This window comes from Rhinopithecus bieti, unplaced genomic scaffold (assembly GCF_001698545.2).
Source record: "Rhinopithecus bieti isolate Rb0 unplaced genomic scaffold, ASM169854v2 scaffold_425, whole genome shotgun sequence".
NCBI classification, from domain to species: domain Eukaryota; kingdom Metazoa; phylum Chordata; class Mammalia; order Primates; family Cercopithecidae; genus Rhinopithecus; species Rhinopithecus bieti.
In genome coordinates this window covers 3,697,355-3,701,150 of record NW_016803361.1, presented here as the reverse complement: position 1 = coordinate 3,701,150, position 3,796 = coordinate 3,697,355, and positions in this window count along the sequence as shown.

The window sequence follows — 3,796 nt, the reverse complement described above, 5'->3', positions numbered from 1 at the left end:
ACTATAGCTTCCTAGGTTTTTGTTTTCTTTTGTACTCTTTGCACCTCCTCATCCTTCTCAGTCCCTTAACATACTACTGGGTACACACATAACTGAAGCCTGATAAGTAAGTCATGAAGTAAGTGAATTAAATCCAAAGGTTACGTGATTTACCTTTGTCACTATGAGAATAACTTTCCATTTCCTAAAATATGGGATTATCTCTTTTGATGCAGTTGATGTAAATGCCTAGGCTGTGTGTGTGTGTGTGTGTGTGTGTGTGTGTGTGTGTACCCATGGGCCTGGCCCAGTCCTTGGAATAAGATCAGTGCCAAGAACGTAGCCTGGGGTGGAGTAGGGGATTGGCGGGGCAGGGAGAAAGGAGATTTCATGAAGCAATGAGGTTGAGTAAGAGTTATTACCTAGTGGATCAAGTTTGGTCCTCCCCAGGGAATTTTTTTCTTAGGTTGAGTTTAAAATTGGGAAAATTGGGCATTCCTTGAAATTGAGAAAATGGGATTTATTTTATTTTTTTAAAAATTTTCCATAGGTTATTGGGGTATAGGTGGTATTTGGTTACATAAATCCTTTTGTGGTGATCTGTGAGATTTTGGTACACTCGTCACCCATGCAATATACATTGCACCTTATTTGTAGTCTTTTATCCCTCACCCCGCTCCCACCCTTACCCCCAAGTTCCCCAAATCTATTGTATCATTCTTATGGCTTTGCATCCTCATAGCTTAGCTCCCACATATCAGTGAGAACATACAATATTTGGTTTTCCATTGCTAAATTACTTCACTTAGAATAATGGTCTCCAATCTTATCCAGGTGGATGCAAATGCCATTGGTTCATTCCTTTTTATGGCTGTGTAGTATTCCATCACATATATATGATTGAGAAACATATATATATTTATATGTTGATAAATATATATATTTATATGTCGATAAATATATATAGTTATATATGTTGAGATATATATTTATGTGTTGCAAAATATGTATATATATTTATATATGTTGAGAAATATATATGTATATATATCAATCACGGTTTCTTTATCCACTCATTGATTGATGGGAGTTTGGGTTGGTTTACAATTGCAAATTGTGCTGCTGTAAACATGTGTGTGCAAGTATCTTTTTCATACAATGACTTATTTTCCTCTGAGTAGATACCCAATAGTGGGATTGCTGGATCAAGGGGTAGTTCTACTTTTAGTTCTTTGAGGAATCTCCACACTGTTTTCCGTAGTGGCTGTACTAGTTTACATTCCCACCAAGCAGTGTAGAAGTGTTCCCTGATCACTGCATCCATGCCAACATCTACTGTTTTTTAATGTGTTTATTATGGCCATTCTTGCAGGAGTAAGGTGGTATCACATTGTAGTTTTGATTTGCATTTCCCTGATCATTAGTGATGTTGAGCATTTTTTCATATGTTTGTTGGCCATTTGTATATCTTCTTTTGATAATTGTCTATTCATGTCCTTAGCCCACTTTTTGATAGGATTGTTTTTTTCTTAGTGATTTGTTTGAGTTCATTGTAGATTGTGGATATTAGTCCTTTGTCAGATGTATAGATTGTGAATATTTTCTCCCACTCTGTGGGTTGCTGTTTACTCTGCTGAATGTTCCTTTTGCTGTGCAAAAGATCTTTAGTTTAATTAGTCTCAGCTAATTATCTTTTTTTTATTGTATTTGCTTTAGTGTTCTTGGTCATGAAGTCCTTGCCTAAGCCAATGTCTAGAAGCGTTTGTTCAATGCTATCTTCTGTAATTTTACAGTTTCTTGTCTTAGATTAAATTCTTAATCCATCTTGAGTTTTGTATAAGGTGAGAGATGAGGATCCAGTTTCATTCTCCTACATGTGGCTAGCTAATTATCCCACATTCTCCTACATGTGGCTAGCCAATTATTACCATTTGTGGAAAAGGGTATCCGTTTCCCCACTTTTATGTTTTTGTTTGCTTTATCGAAGATCAGTTGACTGTATCTGGGATTATTTCTGGGTTCTCTATTCTGTTCCGTTTGTCTATGTGCCATTTTATACCAGTACTGTGCTATTTTGGTGACGATGGCCTTTTAATATAGTTTGAAATCAAGTAGTGTGATGCCTCCAGATTTGTTCTTTTTGCTTAGTCTTGCTTTAGCTATGCAGGCTCTTTTTTGGTTCCATATGAATTTTAGGATTGTTTTCTCTAATTCTGTGAAGAATGATGATGGTATTTTGATGGGGATTGCATTGAATTTGTAGATTGCTTTTGGCAGTAAGATCATTTTCACAATATTGATTCTGCCCATCCATGAGCATGGGATGTGTTTCCATTTGTTTGTGTCATCTATGATTTATTTCAGCAGTGTTTTGTAGTTTTCCTTGTAGAAGTTTTTCGCCTCCTTGGTTAAGTATATTCCCAAGTTTTTTGTTTGTTTTTGTTTTTGTAGCTATTGTAAAAGGAGTTGAGTTCCTGATTTGATTCTCCGCTTGGTCGTTGTTGGTGTATAGGAGAGCTACTGATTTGTGTACATTAATCTTGTATCCAGAAACTTTGCTGAATTCTTTTATTGGTTCTAGGAGTTTTCTGGAGGAGACTTTAGGGTTTTCAAGGTAAACGAACAGTGACAGTTTGATTTCCTCTTTACCAATTTGAATGCCCTTTCTTTCTCTTGTCTGATTGCTTTGGCTGGGACTTCCAGTACTATGTCGAAGAGGAGTGGTGAGAGAGAGCAACCTTGTCTTGCTCCATTTCTCAGAGGGAATGCTTTCAACTTTTCCCCATTCAGTATAATGTTGGCTATGGGTTTGTCATAGACGGCTTTTATTACATTGAGGTATGTTCCATGTATGCCGATTTCCTGAGAGTTTTAATCATAAAGGGAGGCTGGATTTTGTCAAACGCTTTTTCTGCATCTATTGAGATGATCATATGATTTGTTTTAAATTCTGTTTATGTGGTGTATCACATTTATTAACTTGTGTATGTTGAACCATCCCTGCATCCCTGGTATGAAACCCATTTGCTCATGGTGTATTATCTTTTTACACTGTTGGACTCAATTAGCTAGTATTTTGTTAAGGATTTTAGCGTCTATGTTTATCAGGGATATTGGTCCGTAGTTTTCTTTTTTGGTTACTTCCTTTCCTGGTTTTGGTATTAGGGTGATGCTGGCTTCATAGAATGAATTAGGGAGGGTTCTTTCTTTCTCTATCTTATGGTATAGTGTCAAAAGGATTGGTACCAATTCTTCTTTGAATGCCTCATAGAATTCTGCTGTGAATTCATCTGGTCCTAGACTTTTTTGTTGTTGGTAATTTTTAAATTACCATTTCAATCTCACTGCTTGTAATTGATCTGTTCAGGGTACCTAATTATTCCTGACTTAAGCTAGGAGGTTTATATTTTTCCAGGTATTTATCCATCTTTTCTGTGTTTTCTAGTTTATGTGCATAAAGGTGTTCATAGTAGCCTGGAATGATCTTTTGTATTTCAGCAGTGTCAGTTGTAATATCTCCTGTTTCATTTCTTACTGAGGTTATTTGGATTTTCTATCTTCTTTTCTCAGTTAATCTTCATTTTTTATTTTCTTGGTTAATCTAGCTAATGATCTATCAATTTTATTTATCTTTTCAAAGAACCAGCTTTTTGTTTCATTTATCTTTTGTATTTGTTTGTTTGTCTGTTTCAATTTTGTTTAGTTCTGCTCTGATCTTGGATATTTCCTTTCTTCTGCTGGGTTTGCGTTTGGTTTGTTCTTGTTTCTCCAGTTCCTTGAGATGTGACCTTAGAATGTCAGTTTGTGCTCTTTCAGT